This window comes from Ursus americanus, chromosome 7 (genome assembly GCF_024610735.1).
Source record: "Ursus americanus isolate L20-20 chromosome 7, mUrsAme1.1.p, whole genome shotgun sequence".
Lineage (NCBI taxonomy): Eukaryota > Metazoa > Chordata > Mammalia > Carnivora > Ursidae > Ursus > Ursus americanus.
Genome location: NC_142133.1, coordinates 56,487,279 through 56,500,091, shown reverse-complemented (window position 1 = coordinate 56,500,091; position 12,813 = coordinate 56,487,279).

Genomic DNA, 12,813 nt, shown 5'->3' with positions numbered 1-12,813 from the left:
CAACTCTTAGATGGTCATTCGTGCTGTGTCTCCCTCGTTATAGACTTCAACGGAAGTACGTCACTCTTCTGCAATTCTATATACACTTGCAAGTGTTTCTCCAGTAGAGGTGTTTAAACCACGGGCACATGCATTTAAAGGGTCTTGTTACCCCCCAGGTTTGCATCCTCAGGAACCTGGGGTTTTATACCGAGGAGTCTGTGCCCAAATCCTCTTCCGTCTATACAGAACCATGGCTTTCATTTAGCTTTGCAAATGTAGAAAGAGAACAAACAAAACAAAACGCTACTTGTCTTTCCCACCTCTTCCTTTTTTGAAAGGATACGTGTGCTTGTGTTTGGATGTCTCCTCGTCTTGACAGATGAGGGAAATCCCCAGATTTAAGCCTGTGAAACGTCAGAGGGGGAACATTCCGGATCTCCACATCCCTGTGGAAGACAGTGCAGACGCCACGGTGGGAGAGTGACCTTGGTGTGCCTTGATATCCCCTCTGAGATTATGACAATTCTTTACAGGCTCCTGGGCGCAGGCCCAAATGCCTTCCAGGCTTGTCTAATCCTCCCGAGGAGATTAAAAACAGTAAAGCCAGCAAACCCCCATCACTTGCTTATTTAAAAGCGGTGACCTCGGCCAGGTTATCGAACTCTGCTGAGCCCTCATTTCCTCCTTTGTGCAAGAGAGGTAATGCTATCCCAACCCCGGAGGGCACTCCTGGAGATTAAATGAGATATTGTGAGGAAACCAGTTTGCCGGGTTGAATGCCCTGAGCGAGTCGTCGGTAAGTTAGCCCTTCCTCTTACTATTCCTGCTGGTGTTGACTACTGCTGCTCCTACTTCTAAGCCTAGGTTCATATATATATTTATTTTATATATGTATGTAGATCTATGTGTGTGTATATGTATATGTATAAATATAAAATATAAAGGGTCTGGCACCCGGTCCGGGCTCAGACAGTCTCAGCTATTGTCATTATTTTGTGGGAAGCCATTCGCTGGTGCCTGTAGGAGGCTGACGTCAGAGCCATCTGCTCGTGGCAGAAAGGCTCGGCACCAAGAGCCAACCCACATTTTCCGCCACCTCGCCCATGGCAGCCGTGCAGTACCCTTCCTCACCTCGTGTCACCTCACCTTGGACGGGCTCCACGCCAGGACTCTGGTACAGACGCAGTCCCTTAGGCGGGAGGATGCCATGTTCCCGCAAGAGTCTGGGCAAGGCCTTGCCGGGTTCCTTCCTCTCAGCTCGGCTTGGGGCCAGTCCCACTGTGGCTTCTGTGAATGCTTTGCAGCCCTAAGTAATGGGGCTCCAGGACAACAGTCATGCAACTCCCTGCCAAGGGAAGTTGAGAAAGCGCCACTCCACGTGGTGCAAACGGGAGAGAACTCAAGGGACCTCCCCGTGATTTGTACAAATGAGACCTTGCTGTCCAGCTTCCCAGAAGCTCTGGCCTTCTTTTCTGAGGTTACAGGTGGGACTGAAAGCGCATCTCACAACCACACTGAAGAGGCGGAGGCCATGCCCCGGAGTCCGAACTGCAAGGCAGGACAGGGAGACTCTCAGCTCCCCCTTCTTAAGTGACAGGCAGGAAATTGTCCAGAATGCTCCCCCATCCAAAATGGAAAGTTAAATTCAATAGTCTGGACTTCGGTGGTGACTAATCTCTGTTTTTCCTTTCCCCGTTGCCCTGAGTCAGTCCCTGGTGGCCTGTTCATTTTAAGGGTTCGGATGCAGAAGGAAGGAGGGTTCTGGCAGTTTCTGGGCCTTGAAAGCATGGCACCCTAGTTTGTTCAGGCGTGGGTGGGGCCATTTACCACCAGCTGTGCCCTCAGGCCCCTTGCTCTCTGTTCACTCTTTCAGGGGAAATGCCCTAAGAATGTGACTGAGCCCTGAGCTCCCAGGTTCCAGCACCAACCCCCAGAGGCTTACCTGGGGCTATGGGGTCAAATAGAAATCTCCCTCCCCAGCAAGGCCGCAGGAGGGATCTGGAGGCCCAGGAGCCCTCATTTCTGTTCCCGTTTACTGCTGGGCTCTCAGCACCATACCTGAGGCAGACCAGAGAGGTAAAAACCCAATTACACATATCACTGGATTCAACAAGGAGTAAACACAGCAACCCTGAGGGCCACGTGCAGAGCACGGTGCCGAGCGTGGGAGGACCATCCTCCTCTCTGATGTAACAGTCATAAGGTCAGGGCCTGTGCTTCCTGGCCCTCTATGCTCTTAGGGTGCCTAGCACCACAAAGCAAGTCGGGACAGAGAAAGACAAGGAGCTAACAGCCCTCCCCAGTGCCAGGAACTGTTTTCTGTGCTTCACATCTATTTCAGTGACCTCTCCTAATCATCCTAGAAGTATTGCTAGTTTCAGCCTAGTTTACATACAAGGTGATTAAGGTTCAGAAACAGTGAACTATTTGCCCAAAGTCACAGAGATTGCAAGAGAGGGGGCCAACACTCGAACTCGGGTCTGCAGGCTGCAAAGCTGATCCACACCCCAGCAGGAAGGACACATTAACTTTTGCCTAGGATCCTGAATCTTACAGCAGCCCCTCCCTCCCAACTCTATGCTGAGTTTAGACTTCTCTGGCATGGTTATGGCTGCTAAGGGCCTGGGTGACCCCAAGCCTCTCCACCCACCCCCTTCCTGCCAGGAGAGCTGACTCCCTCCAGTGGGCCGGGACCCCCCGCAGGCAAAGCCATCTTAGTTCCAGTGAGGGGTGCGATTCAAACCCTGTCTTTCCCCTCCCAGCAGAGCCTCTCCCTGGTATCTGCCCTGCACAATTTTTTTTTTAAAGATTTTATTTATTAATTTGACAGAGAGAAACAGCCAGCGAGAGAGGGAACACAAGCAGGGGGAGTGGGAGAGGAAGAAGCAGGCTCCCAGCAGAGGAGCCTGATGTGGGGCTCGATCCCATAACGCCAGGATCACACCCTGAGCCAAAGGCAGACGCTTAACGACTGCGCCACCCAGGCGCCCCTGCCCTGCACAATTTAATCTCTATAGTTAACAGTCTGGTCTTGGGAGAGCTTAGAAATTTTTCCTTTAAAACAGTGGCTGGAACATGCCGAGAGCTGGAATGAGAATTCTACGTGGGCTTCATGACTAGATCTGCTCCACTCAAATCATTACATTGAAATTACTATAAAATTCACACAATTCTAAATCTCTAGAAATGATGGTTCTATTTAGAAGTGAGCAAAGGGATGATTTCATAGACCCCAATGCCAAAATATTAGCTCAGTGCTTCTCAAATGTTTTGTTTTCGGGACCTCTTCATACTCCAAAAGATTATTGTTGAAACCAAAGAGCTCTTGTTCAATCTAAGTTATATCTACCAATATATACAATTTTCAAAAGGAACATGCAACAAATTTTAAAATATTTATTCGTTGGAAAAGAATAAACCTAATATATTTACGTTTACATAAATAACATGTTTTTAGGGAAAATATATTTTCCAAAAACCAAAAAAATATTAGCAAGAGTGGCATTGTTTTACATTTTTACAAATCTCCTTAATTTCTGACTTACCAGAAGACAGATGAATACTCATATCTAATTCTGCATTCAGTCTGTAGTGATCGCAAACGTCATGCGGCCCCTGAAAGGCCCCTGGTAAAGGTGAGACAAGGAGAGGGAGAAAGGCAAAGAATAGCCTATGACCATAGTTTTAAACTTGTGGATCCCCCGGCAGGGTCTTGGGGACCACCCACCCTCCCAAGGAGTCCCTGGAGCACACTTTGGGAATCGCTGTCTAAGCTTTAAAGTGTGGTAGTTCTGTTTTTGCTTTTCTTTGCCTTTGGAGTGTCTCTCCATCCAAACAATATCTATGGCGCTAGAGTCTTAATATAGGAAGTTGGTGGGAGTGGGGGTCAATCTCAGGGGCAGTGATGCCCCAGCTATTGGTTTGAGGAGGAAAGCCCTGGAGACACGTGTGGACACATCGGAACCGTGTGGCAGCCCAGGTCCGGCTAGGACGATGCACCTTAAGTCGCAAGTAGGGCCCGGAAGAAGAGGCAGGCTGGTAGCCCCAGCCCTGCCGCCGGAGCCGGGTGGGGTGGGGGTGGGGGTGGGGGTGGTCGTGGTGGTGGTGTCTGAATGGGGTGGCTGGGAGAGCGCGGGGGAGGAGGTGGGGGGTGCGGGATCCTGCTCAGGTGTGGGACCAGGATCTGAGCCACAGCCTGAAATGCAGCAACCCCTCGGATGGCAGCTCTGCCAGTCAGAACAACGACAACAATACGAATGCACGGCCAATAATGTGGAAGCGCCATTTATGGGCCCTTGGAGCCAGGCGGTGGGCCAAGCACTGGGCAGAAATCCTTTCATTAATCTCTCACAAGCAACCCTTTGAGGTAACTATTAACCATAATCCCTTTTCTACAGACAAACAAAGCAAGGCAGGAGCAGTTAGTTATCAACCGAGGTCACACAGCTCCCCGTGGCAGCCGAGCCAAAATTTGAATTCGGGTCTACCAGACCAAAAACTCTCCACCAGCTCCCAGCCGCACCAGGTGGGCGAACTTCTGATGGAAAACAATCCAAGTTTGAGGGCAGGAAGCCTGAATGTTACTGCTTCCCATTGGATGAGGTGTGGGGGCGGAGGGGACACCCTTTCCAGGTCCAACCACCCTCTAGGGGGCTTCGGAGCTGAATTGTATGGGGGTCATCAAAGACTGAGGACAGTGAGGAGCCAAGGTGACAGCTCTGGGTGTGTGGCCCCTGGCTTTCAGGGCCCCCCCAGTAGCCCTCCCCACCCGACCCTGCCCCCACCAGCCACCTTGCCATGGTTTCTACCAGCAGGGCAAGTGTGGGAATGGGCACCCCCCCTAAGCCTCCTCCCTGAAGGTCTGTAAGAATTCCACCCCTTCAAAGCCCTGCCTTAGGGTCCTTCAGCCCTGCTCCCCAGCAGACCGTCTGGCACAAGGCCACCTCCACAGCCCGCCCCTTCTGAGCTCAGGCTCCCAGAGGTGCGAACTTCTCATAAACAAGCCCTATCTGCCATTCCCTGAAAAAATAAACAGGGAGATTGTGAGAATTCTCTTCCAAGGCATTCTCCCTTCTCCCTAACCAGAGGCTCCGAGGAGTTCAGCTTTGCACGAACTTTTAATTTGCGTGCAGACAAGCACAAAAGGCCCAACCGGATATACCTGTTATTTCCCAATGACCTGAGAGTCCGAAGTTTACGTTAAGCCTTGGGTTATGGCTCAGCTTGCACGCAAGGCCCTGGGACTCCTGCAGGCAATCGAGAGGTGGTGGTGCAGAGAACGGGGGAGCAGCGCTCAAGTGACAGCACATAATTTAATTCCCCCTAAGCTTTCCAAGCATGCAGACTGTTCCTTTTTTGTCAGCCTATAACCTAAGTGGTTTGTTCTACTCAGGCAAGAAATGTCTAATTTAAACCATATTGCAGCTAAGCCTCACTGAGGAGAGCTCCCTGCAGCTTGGCGTGTGTGTGGTTAGGCTGCAAGGCTGCAGAGCAGAGCCCACTCCTTACCGCCCCTGCATTTCTAACCCAGGTCGTGACTGGAGACACTTGCATTCTTGGCCTCTAATCACCACACTCACTCTTCTTTCTCGTGCTTCATCCCTCATGAATGGGCTTAATTTTAGTAAGAATGTGTCTAGGAGAGCGCTGGCTCGTTGTCCCGTGTCCCGGGTTAGAGTTCCACGCGAGCCACCAGTGGCTGTGGGACTCCCGGTAAACCTCTCGAACTCCAGCCACCATTTTTTCTTCTCTGAAATGTAGCCAGAAATTTTCTCCAGGCATCAATTTCCTCATCTGTAAAATAAGTGACTTGGATGAGGTGGTCTTTAAAGTTCTTTCAGCTCTAAAAGATTATGTATGCCCTTAATCGCTTCCAGTTTGACCAAATAATAATAATAGTAGCTATTATTACTATTACTACCATTATTATTACTATCTGCGAGTCCCTTCTGTAATTCCAAAGAATTCACTGGCCAGGCAAATCTTCCTTTAAAGTTTTCAAGAAATACTTTTATATGCCTTACTTCCACAAAACAAGGATACAAGCCCTCGCCCCCTCCATGGTGAGATGTGATGTGAAAGTTCTAGTCCTACTCATTCCCGTCAAATTATTGAATTTCCCCTGTAACCTCGCCAGACAGCTAAAAATGGTCTCTAAATACAGCCTCATTTCAAGGCTGTTCCCTCAGCTGAAAACGCCCCCTCCCTTTCACTGCTGTGAAAAGCCTCATTGCCCTTTTGCTCCCCTCCCCATTATGGAAGGAATTGTTTTTCTCCTCTGAATCCCTTGAGCACTTTGCACTATTATTCCATTGACTTCATTCTATCATGTTATTTTTGGTTTCATATCCAATCTATCTCTGCTTAACTAGACCCTCAGGACTTGGGGAGTGGGGACTGGGTCGTCTGTACAGCCCGGCCTCGCTGCTCCCCTCCTTCCCTCTCCCTCCCCCAGCACCTGGTATATATTCAGTGTTCCTAGAAGAATTAAACTGTTGAGCCCTGTGGATTTTATCACAATGGGATAAGAATGCTCCGCGGGTTAGAAGTTCACAAGCCTGGGCTGAGCAACACTGATTCCCCTCCCCCTACGATCACTGATCAGGCTGGTGAACCCAAGGAGGCTGTGGGCTTGGGGGACTGGTTGGGATCCCAGGGGCATGTGTTGTGGGGCACAGGAGAAAGCTGGCTTTTTAGTAGTGGGCAAAGTTTGGTCTAGCCTCACTTTGTAAGAGGGGCTGCATAGTCCCTCCTCCGTAGCTAGGTTTAGAACCAGCTGGTCTACCCTCCTGTCAGAATGTTTTGTAAATACCACCCAACCTGGATTACATGGGAGCTTTTCTGAAATTTAAAGAATAATTGAGATTTAGTTTTACTTGCCCCAGGCTCTTCTTTCTTCCAGTATATGGTGACTCTCTTAGGAATGTTTCCATTTGCCCCACTCTTTCTCCAAGATGGACCCTTGCGTGCATCCATACCTTCCTTGCCTTTGGTGTAAAGGCATGTTTGCAGACGTCAAGCCCTGTATGGGCTTCTCTTTTCTTTGCTGAATGTAAATTCTGATTTAAAGCAAACTCCTTGATTTTTACTAGAGATTTTGCAGAAAATCTGATTGTTGTTTTAAAATGAGCTAGGATTTTAAAAATTTTATTCTAAATGAAGATTTGAGTTAGCCTAATTAAGAAAAGTTTAGGCGAAGTGCTTTTAAACAGTGGTAGAGAGATAAGGAAGAGCTGTGTTACTGGAAAGGTGATTTTACACTGGGCAAAGCTTTTTTACAATGAAAATGAACAAACAGAAAAATTTTGTGATGAACAGTGGCAGCCACCCCCAAAAAAGTTCTGAAATCCGCCCTTGAGTGTTGCCCTCCCGCAAGGAATGAAGGGTGCTGCAAACTTCGAACAATTTCTTCAGAAAAGGATCCATTTAATTGAAAAGCTGAATATCTCGGTAAAAATAGTGTAAGTATTGAAAGAATTAAGAGCTAAGAGAACTGTGTCCTTGGAGGTACCTTTTTCTTAAAATATGCGAATTATCTCACCAAAGACATCTGAAGAGAAACTCTGTGATTGTTGCATGTTGGTCACTAACGTCAAAGAAAGTTGGGGGTTTCATTTTCCCCGGGGCTTAAGAAAAGCCAGAGGGGGAATAGAGGTCATTTCTGGTGACTGGAAGAGCACTGTGTTGGGGATTCAATGGATAGTAGGTTAGTGTCCTTTTGCTAATATATAATAAACATGACAAATGCAACTTCACAGAACATTCTCAGAGTGAGCGAGCTGGGGAAGGCTGGGACAATTTACACCAATGCTTGGGAAGCAAAGCAGATAAAACCTGTTTGCTACCACAAGTGCAGATGGGGGAGCAATGTTCCAGAAATGGAGGGGAAATGAAGGAAATCTCAGGTCCCAGAGGGGAGAAGCAAGGCAGCGCTGACCTTTCCCCTCCCACCTGGCCTGGAATGCCGGCTCAGAAGAAAAGGAAGGGTTGGGGGTTTTATTTTTTAAGATGTCTCAGCAGAGATAGGAAACATGGCGCAGGTGACTTTCAAAGAGGAGGAGGAGGGCGAGAAAGGTAGCCTCGGCCTGTGGCAGCTGCGTGGGGGGGACCTGGGGGAGGAAAGAGGGCTTCTGAACCAAGGAGAGCATCTGTCAGCTTGGGTGGAAGGATTGCCAGACTGAGGTCCACAGACCCAACAGAGAAATGGAAGGGTAACAGGAACAACTTTGGGAGGAAGGCAGAAGGGTGGGGAGGGGGTTCTCCTTTCCCAATCGGAGGGGGGAGACTTCATGCTGACGAGAGACATGCAGGAGGGACAGGAAAGCCACCAGCAATGCCAGGAAGGCGTGTGGTCTCAGGACCTGACCTCAGCAACAATTTCTGCAGAGATGGTGACACCACAAGCCTGCGTCCCTTCACCTCTGCTCTCAAACTGTCATTAGTTGGGACGCCTGGGTGGCTCAGTTGGTTAAGCATCTTCCTTCAGCTCAGGTCATGATCCCAGGGTGTGGGGATCAAGTCCTGCATCAGGCTCCTAGCTCAGTGGGGAGCCTGCTTCTCTCTTTCCTGCTCTGCCTGCTGCTCCGCCTGCTTGGGCTCTCTCTCTCTCACAAATAAATAAAAAATCTTAAAAAAAAAATTTTTTTTTTAAATGAAAGTGCCATTAGCTAAATGTCTGTTTTACCAACGCTATGTGAAATTAGACTTATTTGTGGAATTCTGCAAGACACCTTACAGTCATGGGAGGGTATTGTGACCCAAGGAGAAGCCGACCCTTCTCTGAGGCCCCAGGGCTCTGGAGGCAATTCTTTGGGTTTCAAACCTTTTCTTGGAGATGTTGAAAAGTGTGAAATGGGAGAGAATGTTTACCTTAGAGTAATGTCAGGGAGCAAGAATTCCTGTCCCCTCCAAGGTCCTTCTAGCTGGACTAAGAATCAAGTTGACATGAGACAGATTAACAGGAGAAAATCAAATTTCATAGTGTACTAATGGGGAATCCAAACAGACGTGGAAATTCCAAAGACAGGCAGGCAAATGAGGTATAGAGGTCCTCCTGGACTAAGGAGAAGGGGCCAGAGTCTGAGGCTTTGAAGGGAAGAAATGCAATTCACAAGGCAGTAAGAAAAAGAGCAGATGTCTGGTAACTAGATGTTTGCCCTGCTCTACAGACGGGTCAGATAAAATTTATCTCTGGTAATAACCATTCTTCTGGGAAAGATTTCCAATTTAGATTCTTCTGTGTAGTTAAGGGAGGGGCAAAAAGTTTCTCTGGAGCTCACAGGGTCTCAATTGCTTTCAGCTCAAGACAATCTTTAGGCCAAAGTGGCCCACCTTGGGCGGGCCTGTCTTTGGCCCCTACAGTTCCATACTCTGAAACTGCCTGAAGTTTCGTACATTAAACCTTGAGCTGGTAGATTGTTTTGTCTCACTGAACCACTCTCCTTGGTCTTGACAATAGGTCAGTTTAGTTAAACTCATTTCAGGAGGTGGTGATGCAGGTGTGTTCTCCAAGTTAGGCCTGTGGTCGAGTAATCAGGTATTACATAAGAGGCATTTCTACAGAAACAAAAGAAGAGCAGTGGTTAGTGATTAGATCAAATTATAAACCAGTCTCTGAGTTCTGAGGGTAGCCAGTTGAGAAGACATCCAGATGTCAGGCTGGAAGCATCGTCACATTGTGAGGGCAGGCCATGGCAATCCGACAGATTTTCCTGGGCTGTTGCCCAAATGTCTCTGGTGATCCTTGAGCGGCCCATAGAGCAACAGGCACAAAGATGGTCTATACATGAGCTATTGTGGCGGTTTCTCTTAAGTTTATGTCACATCGTTTATATGAAGTTTGCAGGCCTTAGGAAAAAGGGAAGTTTCAGTTCTCTGATGATTCCAACTCAGAAAGATGGGAGAACATTCAGAAATGTTAGTTTGGAGAGTTGCAGCCAGGCATTGGCGGGCACTAGAAGAAACCAGGATCTAGTCCAGCGATTAATGAATAGTGTTAAAATCTCTTATTTACAAAGGTGTGTTATGGAAACATATTCTCTCTATAATCACCCTAATTTTTACCAAAGATAGCCAAATTAACACTAAATTATTTGCAAAATAAGTCTCATTTCAAAAGAACATAAACAAAAATCCCCCAAACTTGGCCTGATTATTTATGTAAGTACAGCAATAGTGGTTGACCATATAGGTTTTTTTAAACTCTACTTTGCTGGAACTTTTTATAAGGAATCCGTAGAATGAACTTTTAATATGACCTCTTGAGGCGAGAAGCCAAGCCAAATACTTGCCATCTGATTTCATCTGCAATACTTATAGATTTGGGTGAATTCCTCTCTTCTCAAGGTTCCAAAATACTCCGAGCTCCCTGTCCCTATCAGGGAGTGACCTTATTTACTCACCTGGTAAGCCCTCTGGGAACTCTGTAAGCAAGGCACCATGCTGGTATTTCCAAGGGGACTTATGGGCTCCATAAAGTCAACCTGAGTTCCTTAAAGCTGTCTGTTTATATCTGAGACCATGCGTATCCCTCTCAAATATGACATTCCAGCCAAAGCCTTGGTGACATAACCAAGATTTCCAATTATGTCCTGTCATAAAGAGAACAGACTCTTACTGAACTTAGTCACATAAGTATATTGACATAAAAATATAAGACAACTCACTGAGAGTTTCTGAATTCTGGCGGGTTTAGGTAGGAAGAAACAATAAACATTTCAATTTATTCATGAAGGTATATTTTATCAAATTGCTGTCAGTAAGCCTAAGAGAAAAAGTTTTCTTCAATCTGGAAGGAACAGTATTTTTGAACAGTATTTTTTTAAAGTCAGCAATGTTTCAAACAAAAAGTCATAAAAATTATAATTATCCTCCTCAGTTTATTCAGGTCCCATGTTATTATTAATTCCTGCTCTGCTTGAAACCAGTTTTTTCACTAGTTCTGCATTTTTTTTTTATTTTTATTTTTTTACCTAGTTCAGTTTTATGGTCTTGAGGTTATCGGAAACCTATACTCAGAGTTTTTTCCATGCACCTCCCTGAAGATAAAACACATTTGCAGGAAGCTTTTATAAAAGTATCTGAGTAAAAGTATAACTGTCAGGAAATAATAAAAGACTTAAAAATGGCCACAGTTAAAGATCTGATTAGAGTTCATCACAATGCAATTGACAAGGAAATTTGGTTAGTTTTGTGACTCAGAGCAGGTCAAGATAATAACATAACAGGACATCAGATTTCTAGGCATTTCATATACTTTTTAGAACACTGATATAAAACACACACACACACACACACACACTGATTTTAATAATGTCTCTACATAAATGTCATCTAAGAGGCTTTACTCTTAGTAGACAATGCTTCCCACGTAATTGAACACACCAAATAAGCCTAATTATTTTAATTTCTCAAAAACTTGTTTTTGAAGAGTTCCAGGGGCCCCCTGGAAAGGTTCAGTTAGATTGTGGTTGAAAACGTCATTTTAGAATTTGATTTTGGGAAATATGTCAAAAAATATGAATGAAAATTGGTTAAATAGGATCACAAATCCCTATGAAACAGTATCAAAAGATCCATGTAAACAAAATGACAATAAAAGATTACACAGCTGTGAGCAAAATTTAGCTCTTTTAATAAATACTGACTTGTTTTCTTAAGTAATCAAAGACCTGATAAATTTAGGAGATTATTTTGACAATACAGATCATTGTTTTTTAGGCAGATAACTTAAAAGATAAAGAAAACTTTTGTTTACATTTTCTCTTTAAGCGCAGACCCATAGTTTAAGGAAATTCTGTCCTTTTCACAAAGAGAAAACAAAATTTTAATTTTGCCTCAGTGTATTTTTGATACTAAAATTAATTTACTTACTTCAATTTATCTTAATCTTAGCCAGTACTGACCATGCACAAAAACTTTTTCCAAAGATTCTTTTTCCATAAACCTTCTGCAACTTTCTTTTTTACGTTCATATTTTGCCCTAAGTTTTCCCTCTCTAAATAACCAGTCTCACATTAGGACAAATTTTTCTTTTTCCTTCAACAAAGATATGTTTGTTTTTTCTTACCAAAAACACATTATCTTACCTTCCTTGCATACAGAATTATCTCCCTTAACTCCAGTAGTCTTAATTACATTTACTAGAATTCTTCATGCTTAGAAACCTTAATTTTTAGTGAAAACTAAATAGTAAAAAATTGTGAATTGTCAGCTCTACCAGAATTTTTCAGATTGGCAAATTTATAAATATATTTCATAATTTCTAAGAACGTGCTGTTTCATAATATAATCGGCTGATAAAGCATAAAACATGTTTACAAACAGATCCAAATTTATCTTGAGTTTCTCTGTAATAAGACAAAAGTAGATAAGTTATTTTCAGTATTAATGCTCGTTATTTGATCTCATTTAGAAATGATCCAGATAATTAATTAATTTAACTTTACTCACCATTTAACTTATTAGCAACACTTTAAAGTTTTAGGTTACCCATGATTTCAGAAGCTATTTAAGAGTTTGCCCACAAACGTTTTTGTCTTACTGACATCTACTGAATTCACTGGCTCCTAACAATTATGCTTAGACTACCCACAGAACTTCATGAGGCATTAGACAAAGTCAGCCCTTATTCTAAGGTTGTTTTTTTTTTTTTCCTGACAAATCTGGCAAGAGAGTTAACATGAACTTATATGACTTTTAGTAAACACAAGCAGAATGAAAGTTTTATATTTAATGCTGATAACTCTAAAGATAGGTCTATTTTAATTAAACCAGCAACCCTGAATTAGCTTTTGTTTCAGACATTTTTACAAATCACATGAACTTGAAAAA